This window comes from Arachis stenosperma, chromosome 2 (assembly GCF_014773155.1).
Source record: "Arachis stenosperma cultivar V10309 chromosome 2, arast.V10309.gnm1.PFL2, whole genome shotgun sequence".
NCBI lineage: Eukaryota > Viridiplantae > Streptophyta > Magnoliopsida > Fabales > Fabaceae > Arachis > Arachis stenosperma.
The window spans coordinates 52,718,626-52,732,533 of record NC_080378.1 but is presented as its reverse complement, the minus strand read 5'-3'; positions in this window follow the sequence as shown (position 1 = coordinate 52,732,533).

Here is a 13,908-nt window from a genome sequence, read left to right as displayed (position 1 = left end):
CAGCTTAACAATTTCAACAAGCATATTCATATTCATAACAGCAAGTTAGCAAGAAGTGCAGAAAAAAAGTAAGTTTACAACTTACAAGTGCAATGCAGAACAGAGCGGGTGTAATGCATTTCACAGAACAATCATTAAACTTCAAGTGCAGAACAGAGCAGAAGCAGATTACAGAACTGGAGCTTACCTGTTTGACAGAGTCACAGAGCAGAAGGGCGAGGCAACGGCGAGTTCGATCGGAAAATCAAGGGCGACTGGGTGAGGGCGATGGCACTGGAACGGCGAGTTCGACTGCGCGGTAACGGCGAGTTCGCGGGTGGCGGGTCTGTATCTATCCTGTTCCTACTCCCTTGGTTGAGTTGGTTCCTTCAGAGTTCAGACCGGCGGTGAGACGAAGAGGATGACGGCGGGCGGCTGGGGGCTGGGGGCTGGGTGAGTGAGGTGAGGCGGACTGGCGGAGGGCTGATAGGGTTAGGCTTAGGCGCCATTAGGGTTGGGGGGAAAAGGGGAGGGAAAGTGGAAACTGGGGTCGGGTGGGGGTAGGGATTGGTAGCCTGTAGGGCTTTTCTTTTTTTTTTTTAAAAAAATAAACCAAAACGACGTCGTTTTGGAAAAGAAATAAAAAAAAAATTTTTTGAACCGGTCGGTTAACCAGAAACCGCCAATTTTTCGGTTTTCATCAAAACCGGACGGTTCAACCCGATTCGAAATGGCTCTCTTCCTTATCCGGTTATATCACTCAACCGGACCGGTTCTGGGTCCGGTTCACCAGTTTTCGGGTCGAACCGGCCGGTCCGATCTGGTTCTTACAACTATGGTAGGCAGCAGTAGGAGTAGGAGTAGGGGTAGAACAGAAGGCTCTCTTGATACACTTTTTCTTCTCTGCACTTTACATTTCTTCTGCACTGAATTTAGTTTTATTTCAATGCAATTTTCAATTTCTGTGATTCTCTTCTGCAAATTTACTTTCTGCCAATTTTACTTTTCTGTTCCCATTGCTTTCAATTTACTTTCATGCAATTTTAATCTTCTACAATTGTTCTGAGAGCTATGATCCATTGAACCCCAATCATTAGGGGGAGGAGCTCTATTATGGTTCACAAAATTGAATGAACTTCTTCTTCTTCTTCTCAATTCATTTGTGTAGTTATAAGATATCCTCTGTTTTGATTGATGATTCATTCACTCCGGAAGGGGGTTTGAATATGTGAATGCTTGTGTATGCCTCGGAAGGGGAATCATGAGCATTAGAATTGAGGCTCTATCCTTCACTACTCTTTTGATCAACACCATTCGGGAGGAATTGAGATCCTGAGAGTTAGTGTGGCTTATGGATGAGAGACATGCACTTAACCTCTTCTCATGACAATTAGATCAAGGAATTAGCAAGATTCATTGTGATTAGAGAGATTGGATTGCCAAGGAATTGGGATCCAATCAATTTCAATCCGCCATAGATCTGCCCATATGATTGAGAAAGGAGTTGAGACCCATTTAATTCATTGTGGATTATGACATCTTCGATCCCTAATGAATCTTTCTCTCTATTATTTCTGTTTTCTTTAATTTCCCTACACCCAAGCCCTTTACATTTGATGTAATTTACATTCTGCACTTTAAATTTATTGCAATTTACATTCTGTTAGATTCAATTCCACTCAATTCACCACTGTTAGCTTGACTAAATTTATCACCTAACTAAAGTTGCTTGATCCATCAATCCTCGTGGGATCGACCTCACTCATGTGAGTTTTACTACTTGATGCGACCCGGTATACTTGTCGGTGAGTTTGTGTGGAAATCTAATTTTTCACCCATCATGTTTTTGGCGCCGTTGCCGGGGATTGATTTAGATCGACAATGATTAAGTGGGTGATAAGTCTAGAGTAAGCATTTTCTTGGTTTTTGTCATTTAAAGTTCTTTTTAACCTTCTGTTTTCTGCTGATACTAAGGTGTTTGTGTTTTTGCCTCACTAAGAAATTCTGAGACATGAATTTTAATTATTATTGATATTAAATCCTGACTAAGAATAATAAGATAACTATAGCTTGCTTCAAGCCAACAATCTCCGTGGGATTCGACCCTTACTCACGTAAGGTATTACTTGGACGACCCAGTGCACTTGCTGGTTAGTTGTGCGAAGCTGTGAGAAATAGTCCATTAATATTGGCATACACAATTTCGTGCACCAAGTTTTTGGCGCCGTTGCCGGGGATTGTTTGAATTTGAACAACTGACGGTGAATCTTGTTGCTTAGATTAGGAAAAATTAGTCCTTTTGGTTTAGAGTCACTAGAATTGCATCTTTTATTATCCCTTTTAAAAACTTTTTCAAAAATATTATTTTTCTTTATTAATTTTTTAGTTTTTCTGTGATGTTTAGTGTCATGTTTTAAGTTTGGTGTCAATTGCATGCTTTTCTTTGTCTTTCAATTTTCGAATTACATGTTCTTTGTTTTTTCTTGATCTTCAAATTGTTCTTGTCAATTTTTCTTATTTGATGTTTGCTTTTTCTTGTTCTGTGTGTTTTCGTTTTCCTTGTGCTTTTTTAAAATATTAGTTTTCAAAAATATATTTTTTATATACAATATTAAAACACGTTACATTTATAGCTCAGTTGGCTAGAGCGTTGGCTTATGTTCTTGGCAATTGGGTATCTTCCTTTTAAAACTTTTTTCAAAAATAAATTTTCTTTGATTAAATCTTGTGCCAAACTTTAAGTTTGGTGTTTTCTTGTTAATCTTTCTTTAATTTTCAAAAATTTTATTGTGGTTTTCTAAAAATTTTAAGTTTGATGTTCTTTCTTTTGTTCTTGTTGTTCTTATGAGTCTTCAAAGTGTTCTTGAGTCTTCTTTGTATTTTGATCTTAAAATATTTAAGTTTGGTGTTCCTTGGTGTTTTCCCTCCAAAATTTTCGAAAACAAGGAGCATTAGATCTAAAAATTTTAAGTCTTGGGCCTTTTGTGTGTTTTTCTCTTTCATCATAAAATTCAAAATTCAAAAAAATAATATATATATATATATATTTTCTAACTAATTTTTTTAAGCAATTATTTCAAATTAAAAAAAATTTCGGATTTTGTTTTTAAAATTTTAAAAATATAGCTTTTTCAAAAATATTCTAACCACTTTCTCTCTCCTCACTTTTTCGAATTTCTTCATAAAATATTTTCAAATTCTTTTTGTTTTCCTTTTTATTTTAGTTTTTATTTTATTTTATTTTATTATTTTGAAACCTTCTCTATAATAATAAAATAAATTCACATCATCTCCCTTTTCCATTATGGACTTAAGTGGAAATGAACAGTCCAAAAGGACTCTGGGGTCATATGCTAACCCCACTACTGCTTCATATGGGAGCAGTATCTGTATACCCTCCATTGGAGTTAGTAGTTTTGAGTTGAACCCTCAGCTCATTATCATGGTGTAGCAAAGTTGCCAGTATTTCGGTCTTCCACAAGAAGAACCTACAGAGTTTCTGGCACAGTTTTTATAAATTACTGACACAGTACATGATAAGGAAGTAGATCAGGATGTCTACAGATTGTTACTGTTTCCATTTGCTGTAAAAGACGAAGCTAAGAGGTGGTTAAATAACCAACCTAAGGACAGCATAAAGACATGGAAACAGCTGTCATAAAAATTCATGAATCACTATTTTCCTCTAAAACGGATGACACAGCTAAGGCTGAGCATCCAAGGCTTTAAACAAGGAGATAACGAATCCCTTTATGATGCTTGGGAGAGATACAGAGAGATGCTGAGAAAATGCCCCTCTGAAATGTTTTCAGAGTGGGTGCAGTTAGACATCTTCTATTATGGGCTTATAGAGAGAGCTCAGACTTCTCTAGACCACTCAGCTGGTGGATTTATACACATGAGAAAGACAATAGAAGAAGCTCAAGAGCTTATTGATACAGTTGCCAGAAACCAGCATCTGTACCTAAGCAGTGAACCTTCCATCAACGAAGAGGCTAAAACAGTAACTGCTGAACTCAGTCCTGTAGAACAAGCAACTGAATTCAATCAGCAATTAGATTTTCTAACAAAACAGCTAGCCGAATTCAAGGAAATATTGCAAGAAACAAGAATGGCTAATATGAATATGGAAGTGCAGTTGAAGCAAACAGAACAGCAGTTATCAAAACAAATAATAGAAGAATGCCAAGCAGTTCAATTAAGAAGTGGAAAAATATTAAATACCCCACTTCAAGGCAGCAGGAAGCCAAGAAATGAACAGACTGCTACCCAAAATCCCTCTGAGGATAGTAAGAGCCCAGAGAGAAATAATTCTGGCGCTCAAACGCCAGATAATGGGTGGAAAGCTGGCGTTGAACGCCCAACCCATGCTCAGTCCTGGCGTCCAATGCCAGAAACAAGCAAGGAACTGGCATTGAATGCCCAAAGGAAGCCCAGTTCTGGCGTTCAGACACCAGAAACAGATAAGGAGGTGGCGTCTAACGCCACTCCAGCTTCCACCCCTGGTATTCAAACACCAGTAGGGGATCAGACACATACAAGTGCTGATAGCAACTCCTCTAAAAAGGCTTCTACACCCACGGCTGTAGGCAATAAACCTACAGCAACTAAGGTTGATGAATACAAAGCCAAAATGACTTATTCTTAAAACTCTGTCAAGCAGAACAGGATAAGTAATTTGCTCGCTTTATAGACTATCTCAGGACTCTTGAAATAAAGATTCCGTTTGCAGAAGCACTTGAGCAAATACCCTCTTATGCTAAGTTCATGAAAGAGATCTTAAGTCATAAGAAGGATTGGAGGGAAACTGAAAAAGTTTACCTCACTGAAGAATGGAGTGCAGTCATTCTGAAAAGCTTACCTGAGAAGCTTAAAGATCCCGAAAGCTTTATGATACCATGCACATTAGAAGGTACTTGTACCAAGCAAGCTCTATGTGATCTTGGGGCAAGTATCAACCTAATACCTGCATCAACTATCAAAAAGCTTGGGTTGACTGATGAAGTCAAACCAACCTGGATATATCTCCAACTTGCTGATGGTTCCATTAAACACCCATTAGGCGTGATTGAAGACATGATTGTCAAGGTTGGGCCATTTGCCTTTCCCACTGACTTTGTGGTGCTGGAAATGGAGGAGCACAAGAGTGCAACTCTCATTCTAGGAAAACCGTTCCTAGCAACTGGCCGAACTCTTATTGACGTCCAAAAAGGGGAAGTAACCCTGAGAGTCAATGAGGATGAGTTTAAGTTGAATGTTGTCAAAGCTATGCAGCATCTAGACACCCCAAATGACTACATGAGCATTGATATTATTGATTCTCTGGTAAAAGAGGTCAATATGACTGAGAGTCTCGAATCAGAGCTAGAAGATATCTTTAAAGATGTTCAGCCTGATCTGGAGGAACCAGAGAGAATAATAGAACCTTTGAAAATCCCTCAGGGAGAGGAGAAACCTCCCAAACTCGAGCTCAAACCATTACCACCATCCTTGAAATATGTATTTCTGGGAGAAGGTGATACCTTTCCTGTAATCATAAGCTCTACCTTAGAGCCACAGGAAGAGGAAGCACTAATTCAAGTGCTAAGGACACACAAGACAGCTCTTGGATGGTCCATTAGTGATCTTAAGGGCATTAGCCCAGCCAGATGCATGCACAAGATCCTATTGGAGGGTGACGCTATGCCAGTGGTTCAACCACAGAGGCGGTTGAATCCAGCCATAAAGGAGGTGGTGCAGAAGGAGGTCACTAAATTACTAGAGGCTGGGATTATTTATCCCATTTCTGACAGTGGTTCATAATAAAAAAAATGAACTGGTTCCTACAAGAACAGTTACAGGGTGACGTATGTGTATTGATTACAGAAGGCTCAATACAGCTACCAGAAAGGATCACTTTCCTTTATCATTCATAAACCAGATGCTAGCAAGACTAGCAGATCATGAATACTACTACTTCCTGGATGGATATTCAGGTTATAATCAAATTGCAGTAGATCCCCAGGATCAAGAGAAAACAGCATTCACAAGCCCATCTGGAGTATTTGCATACAGAAGGATGCCATTTGGTCTGTGCAATGCACCTGCAACCTTTTAAAAATGCATGCTCTCTATTTTCTTTGATACGGTGGAAAAATTTCTGGAAGTCTTCATGGATGATTTTTCAGTGTTTGGAGACTCATTCAGCTCCTGTCTTGACCATCTAGCACTTGTTCTAAAGAGATGCCAAGAGACTAATCTGGTTTTAAAATGGGAGAAATGTCACTTTATGGTGACTGAAGGAATTGTTCTTGGGCACAAAAGTTTGAACAAGGGAATATAGGTGGATCAAGCTAAGGTGGAGGTAATTGAAAAATTACCACCACCTGCCAATGTTAAGGCAATCAGAAGCTTTCTGGGGCATGCAGGATTCTATAGGAGGTTTATAAAAGATTTTCAAAAATCGCCAAACCTCTGAGTAATCTGCTAGCTGCTGACATGCCATTTATCTTTGATAAGGAGTGTCTGCAGGCGTTTGAGACTCTGAAAGCTAAGCTGGTTACAACACCAGTCATCTCTGCATCAGACTGGACATTACCATTTGAACTGATGTGTGATGCTAGTGACCATGCCATTGGTGGTGTTGGGACAAAGGCATGACAAGCTTCTGCATGTTATTTACTATGCCACTCGTGTTTTAAATGACGTATAGAAGAACTACACAACCACAAAAAAAGAGTTACTTGCAGTGGTTTACGCCATTGACAAGTTCAGGTCTTATTTAGTATGATCAAAAGTGATTGTGTACACTGACCATGCTGCTCTTAAATATCTACTCATAAAGCAAGATTTAAAACCCAGACTCATCAGATGGGTGTTGCTTTTGTAGGAGTTTGATATAGAAATAAGAGACAGAAAAGGGACGGAGAACCAAGTAGCAAATCATCTGTCCCGAATAGAACCAGTAGAAGGGGCGTCCCTCCCTCTTACTGAAATCTCTGAAAACTTTCCGGATGAGCACCTCTTTGCCATCCAGGAAGTGCCATGGTTTGCAGACATTGCAAACTACAAGGCAATAAGATTCATACCCAAATAGTACAGTAGGCAGCAACCAAAGAAATTGATCACGGGTGCAAAGTACTATCTTTGGGATGAACCATATCTCTTCAAGAGATGTGCAGACGTAGTAATCCGTAGATGTGTGCCTAAAGAAGAAGCACAGAAGATCCTCTGGCACTGCCATGGAATACAGTATGGAGGACATTTTGGAAGTGAGCGAACAGCTACAAGAGTCCTCCAATGTGGCTTCTACTGGCCTACTCTCTATAAAGACTCCCGAGTGTTTGTACTTAATTGTGACAGTTGCCAAAGATCTGGCAATCTGCCTCACAGTTATGCCATGCCTCAATAAGGAATCTTAGAGATTGAATTGTTTGATGTATGGGGTATTGACTTCATGGGACCTTTCCCACCATCATACTCAAACACTTATATTCTGGTGGCAGTGGATTATGTATCCAAATGGGTGGAAGCTATTGCAACACCCACTAATGATATTAAGACAGTGCTGAAATTCCTCCAAAAATACATCTTCAGCAGATTTGGTATCCCTAGAGTACTAATCAGTGATGGGGTACTCATTTCTGCAATAAACAGCTTTACTCTGCTTTGGTTCGATATGGAGTTAGCCACAGGGTAGCTACTCCATATCATCCACAGACAAATGGGCAAGCTGAAGTCTCTAATAGAGAACTTAAAAGAATCCTAGAACAGACTGTGATTAACCATAGAAGGGATTGGGCAAGAAGCTTAGATGATGCTCTGTGGGCATACAGAACAGCATTCAAGACACCTATAGGAACTTCTCCATACCAGCTGGTGTATGGAAAAGCCTGTCACTTGCCAGTGGAACTGGAACATAAGGCCTATTAGGCAACCAGATTCCTAAACCTTGATGCCAAGTTAGCTGGAGAAAAACGATTGCTCCAGTTAAATGAGCTAGAGGAATTCAGACTCAATGCTTTCGAAAATGCAAAAATTTACAAAGAGAAAGCAAAAAGATGGCATGATAAGAAACTGTCATCCAGAGTCTTTGAGCCTGGGCAAAAAGTTCTGCTATTTAATTCTAGGCTCAGATTATTCCCCGGGAAATTGAAATCCTGGTGGAGAGGTCCATATGTGATTACAAGTGTGTCACCGTATAGATACGTGGAGCTTCAGGATAATGATTCTAACAAAAAATTCATTGTTAATGGACAGAGAGTCAAACATTATCTTGAAAGTAATTTTGAGCAAGAATGCTCAAAACTGAGACTTGATTAAAGCTCAGTAATAGTCCAGTTAAAGACAATAAAGAAGCGCTTGCTGGGAGGCAACCCAGCTATTTACAAAGTTTATTTGTTAATTAATTAATTTTTTATAGGTTTATGTCAATTATCTTCAAGGTAAAATAGCAATTGCTTGAGTTCACAAAGTTACAGAAGGATCCGCAGGATAAAACAGCAAAAAGGAAGCTCACTGGTGCGAAAAAGCCAGTAAGAGCTATTTTGGGCGCTGAACGCCCAAAAGAAGCATCTACTGGGCGTTCAACGCCAGTAAGGATAGCCATCTGGGCGTCAAATGCCAGAAAGAAGCATTTTCTGGGCGTTAAACGCCAGAAAGAAGCACCTTCTGGGCGTTTAACGCCAGATTTATAGAGTACTGGGCGTTTAGAAAAACGCAACGCCCAGTGACAAAGGAGTTCTTGGCGTTCAACGCCAGCTAGAAGCAACAGCTGGGCGTTGAACGCCCAGGAGAAGCTGCAAATGGGCGTTAAACGCCCAAAACATGCAGCGTTTGGGCGTTTAACGCTAGGATTGTGGGGAGGAGGTAAATTCGTTTTCAATTCACATTTTTTCAAATTTTTATGTTCCAATTCATGATTTCTTGCATAGACATGTTACAAACTCTCATCCTTCAATTCCAAAAATTTTAATCCTAATTTCTAAAATCCCTTTTTCAAAAATATCAAATGTATCTTAATTTATAAACACAAATCCTTTTTCAAATCCCATCCAACTTCTTTTCAAATCTTTTTCAAAAATCAATTATCTTTTCAAATTAATCCCAAATCTTTTTTTATTCATATTTATCTCTTTCAAATATCTTCTACATCTTTTCAATTTTTAATTATATCTTTTTCCTATCATATTTATCTTTTACAAATCATATCTTCTATCCTATCTCTCTTCAAAATTTTCGAAAATCCACCCCTCCCTTTAAATCCACTTTCGGCGTCTCTCCTCTCCTCAACAATTCGAAAACTAGCTCTCCTTTTATCCCTCTCCTTTCTTTTCTTTTGCTTGAGGACAAGTAAACTTCTAAGTTTGGTGTGTTTATCCGTGATCACTAAACTATACCCACTAAGATCATGGCTCCTAAAGGAAAACAACCCACTCGAAGAGGCAAGAAAGAGAGTATTCCAAAACCACTTTGGAATCAAGGGAAGTTCTTAACCAAAGAACATTCAGACCATTACTACAAAATAATGGGTCTAAGGTCAGTGATCCCGGAAGTCAAATTCGATCTGAAAGAAGATGAATATTCGGAGATCCAAGAGCAAATTCGAAACAGGAGCTGGGAAATTCTAGCTAATCCTGAAACAAAGGTGGGAAGAAACATGGTTCAGGAATTCTACGCTAATCTGTGGCAAACAGACAGGCAGAGAATATCTGGAACTACTCTCTATGACTATCGGACCTTGGTCAGAGGAAAGATTGTTCACATCCACCCTGATAAAATCAGGGAGATCTTTAAGCTACCTCAGCTGAAAGATGACCCAGACTCCTTTAATAGGAGAATGATGAGAACAAATAAAGGCTTGGACAAGATTCTTGAGGACATATGCCTCCCTGGAGCCAGGTGGACCACCAGCACCAAGGGTGTCCCAAATCAACTCAAGAGAGAAGATCTCAAACCAGTCGCCAGAGGCTGGCTGGACTTCATTGGGCATTCTATACTGCCCACTAGCAACCGCTCTGAGGTCATCATTAAAAGAGCAGTGATGATCCACTACATTATGTTGGGAAGAGAAGTGGAAGTTCATCAGCTGATTTTGTGTGAACTTTACATAATTGCAAACAAGAACTCCAAAGATGCTAAATTGGCTTATCCAAGTTTAATATCTATGCTATGTAAAGATGCTGGAGTGAAGATGGAAATAACTGAGTATATCTCAGTTGAGCGACCAATCACCAAAATATCAATGGAAAAACAACAAGTGCAGGATGACCCCATCAAGAGGAGAGCATAGGAATTCCTCCTGAAAATCCCTCAATTTGAATACTGGGAGCATCTTGAAGCATCGGTTACCAAGTTTCAAGAAGCTATGGACCAAATAAAGGAAGAACAGAATAATCAAAATAGCATGCTTTGCAAACTGCTTGGGGAACAAAAAGAGCAAAGGCGTGACTTGAAGGAACTGAAGCGTCAGAAATTATCTCTTGAAGGACCAAGCACCCCACAGACTAGAGGAACATCCACTTCCCAAAATAAAGGTTGTTGAGTCCTAATCTTAGCTTTACTCTGTGATAGTTGTCTTATAGGAATTTACCTTAGAAGTTATATAGGAGTAGTAGTAATTAGTATATCTATTTTGATTTTATTTCCAATTAAGCTATAATTTATTTTTCTCATCATCATCAAACATGAATAAAATAGTAGATTTTTAGAATAAAGAGGCAATTTAATTTCGAGTTCTTAATAAGGAAAATTCTAATTATTTATATGTGGTGGCAATACTTTTTGTCTTCTGAATGAATGCTTGAACAGTGCATATTTTTGATACTGAATTTCATGAATGTTAAAATTATTGGCTTCTGAAAGAATGATGAATAAGAGAAATATGAATGCTAATCTGAAAAATCATGAAATTGATTCTTGAAGCAAGAAAAAACAGTGAAAAAAAAAGGAATCTTTGGATAAAGAAAAAGAAAAAGCCAATAACCCCTTAAAACCAAAAGGCAAGGGTGAAAAGGATCCAAGGCTTTGAGCATCAATGGATAGAAGGGCCCAAGGAAATAAATCCAGGCCTAAGTGGCTAAATCAAGCTGTCCCTAACCATGTGCTTGTGGCATGCAGGTCCAAGTGAAAAGCTTGAGATTGAGTGTTTAAAGTCATGATCCAAGGCAAAGGAGTGTGCTTAAGAACTCTGGACACCTCTAATTGGGGACTTTAGCAAAGCTAAGTCACAATCTGAAAAGGTTCACCCGGTTATGTGTCTGTGGCATTTATGTATCCGGTGGTAATACTGGAAAACAAAGTGCTTAAGGCCACGGACAAGACTCATAAAGTAACTGTGTTCAAGAATCAACATACTAAACTAGGAGAATCAATAATACTATCTGAATTCTAAGTTCCTATGGATGCCGATCATTCTGGATTTCAAAGGATAAAGTGAGATGCCAAAACTATTCAGAGGCAAAAAGCTACTAGTCCAACTCATCTGATTAGAATCTGAGCTTCACTTGAAACTCTGAGATATTATTGCTTCTTAATTTCTTTTTTATCCTATTTTATTTATCTAGTTGCTTGAGGACAAGCAACAGTTTAAGTTTGGTGTTGTGATGAGCGGATATTTTATACGCTTTTTGGGGGTAATTTCATGTAGATTTTAGTATGTTTTAGTTAGTTTTTAGTATAATTTTATTAGTTTTTAGGAAAAATTCATATTTATGGACTTTACTATGAGTTTGTGTGTTTTTCTGTAATTTCAGGTATTTTCTGGTTGAAATTGAGGGAGCTGAGCAAAAATCTTATTTAGGCTGAAAAAGGACTGCTGATGTTGTTGGATTCTAACCTCCCTGCACTCGGAATAGATTTTTTGGAGATACAGAAGTCCAATTGGCACGATGGCCAGCCAAGCCTTAGCAGATCATTGCTCCAATAGCAAGATTGATAGAGATCAACAAGCTCTTGTGATGATCAGTTGAAACCTCGGTCCAATGAGATTAGACATGGCTTCTCAGCCAGCCAGATTTCAACAGATCATCATGAAACTCTAGAATTCATTTTTAAGAACTCTGAAAAATACCTAATCTAAGCAACAAGATGAACCGTCAGTTGTCCAAACACGAAACAATCCCCGGCAACGGCGCCAAAAACTTGGTGCACGAAATTGTGATCATCAATGGCGCCATCAACATGGTACGCTCATTGCAATCTCAATTCTCTATCACAACTCCGCACAACTAACCAGCAAGTGCACTGGGTCGTCCAAGTAATAAACCTTACGCGAGTAAGGGTCGATCCCACGGAGATTGTTGGTATGAAGCAAGCTATGGTCACCTTGTAAATCTTAGTCAGGCAGACTCAAATGGGTATGGGTGATATATGAATAAAACATAAAGATAAAGATAGAGATACTTATGTATATCATTGGTGAGAGCTTCAGATAAGTGTATGAAGATGCTTTCCCTTCCGTCTCTCTGCTTTCCTACTGTCTTCATCCAATCCTTCTTACTCCTTTCCATGGCAAGCTTATGCAAGGGTTTCACCATTGTCAGTGGCTACCTCCCATCCTCTCAGTGGAAATGTTCAACGCACCCTGTCACGGCACGGTTATCCATCTGTCGGTTCTCGATCAGGCCGGAATAGAATCCAGTGATTCTTTTGCTTCTGTCACTAACGCCCCGCCCTCAGGATTCTCTTGAATGCCGCCATCAGAATCCTACTCAGAATACCACAGACAAGGTTAGACCTTCCGGATTCTCTTGAATGCCGCCATCAGTTCTTGCCTATACCACGAAGACTCTGATCTCACGGAATGGCTGGCTCGTTTGTCAGGCGAGCACTCGGTTGTCAGGCGATCAACCATGCATCGTGTATCAGGAATCCAAGAGATATTCACTCAATCTAAGGTAGAACGGAGGTGGTTGTCAGTCACACGTTCATAGGTGAGAATGATGATGAGTGTCACGGATCATCACATTCATCAAGTTGAAGAACAAGTGATATCTTGGAACAAGAACAAGCTGAATTGAATAGAAGAACAATAGTAATTGCATTAATACTCGAGGTACAGCAGAGCTCCACACCTTAATCTATGGTGTGTAGAAACTCCACCATTGAAAATACATAAGAACAAGGTCTAGGCATGGCCGTGAGGCCGGCCTCCCAAAGTGATCAAAAGATCTAAAGATCAAAAGATTCCAAAGATCAGAAGATGTAAATACAATAGTAAAAGGTCCTATATATAGAGAACTAGTAGCCTAGGGTGTACAGAGATGAGTAAATGACATAAAAATCCACTTCCGGGCCCACTTGGTGTGTGCTTGGGCTGAGCAATGAAGCATTTTCGTGTAGAGACTTCTCTTGGAGTTAAACGCCAGCTTTTATGCCAGTTTGGGCGTTTAACTCCCATTTTGGTGCCAGTTCCGGCGTTTAACGCTGGAAATTCTGAAGGTGACTTTGAACGCCGGTTTGGGCCATCAAATCTTGGACAAAGTATGGACTATCATATATTGCTGGAAAGCCCAGGATGTCTACTTTCCAACGCCGTTAAGAGCGCACCAATTGGGCTTCTGTAGCTCCAGAAAATCTACTTCGAGTGCAGGGAGGTCAGAATCCAACAGCATCTGCAGTCCTTTTCAGTCTTTGAATCAGATTTTTGCTCAAGTCCCTCAATTTCGGCCAGAAAATACCTGAAATCACAGAAAAACACACAAACTCACAGTAAAGTCCAGAAAAGTGAATTTTAACAAAAAACTAATAAAAATATACTAAAAACTCAACTAAAACTACTAAAAACATACTAAAAACAATGCCAAAAAGCGTACAAATTATCCGCTCATCACAACACCAAACTTAAATTGTTGCTTGTCCTCAAGCAACTGAAAATCAAATAAGATAAAAAGAAGAGAATATGCAATGAATTCCAAAAACATCTATAAAGATCAGTATTAATTAGATGAG